This window comes from Gadus macrocephalus, chromosome 13 (genome assembly GCF_031168955.1).
Source record: "Gadus macrocephalus chromosome 13, ASM3116895v1".
Taxonomy (NCBI): Eukaryota; Metazoa; Chordata; class Actinopteri; order Gadiformes; family Gadidae; genus Gadus; species Gadus macrocephalus.
In genome coordinates, this window is record NC_082394.1 from 4,970,088 (window position 1) to 4,970,542 (window position 455).

The following is a 455-nucleotide window of genomic DNA, read 5'->3' on the forward strand; positions in this document are numbered from 1 at the left end:
ATGGTATGTTCCACAGTGCTTGACATGTTCAAATGGTATGTTCCACAGTGCTTGACATGTTCAAATGGTATGTTCCACAGTGCTTTACATATTCAAATGGTATGTTCCACAGTGCTTGACATATTCAAATGGTATGTTCCACAGTGCTTGACATGTTCAAATGGTATGTTCCACAGTGCTTGACATGTTCAAATGGTATGTTCCACAGTGCTTTACATATTCAAATGGTATGTTCCACAGTGCTTTACATGTCGATGATGATACTCCTTCCTCTTCTGATCTATGCTCCATGCAGCCCACCCTGAGCTTCTCCAAGGACCTTCCTAAGAACCTGGGGGCCGGCCTCCTGCCCAACCCCCTGGCCGTCGCCGCGGCGATGGCAGCCGCAGCATCCAACAATCAGCTGGCGCAGATACGGGCGGCGTGCCCCGGCGCCCACCCCCACCACCCCCACC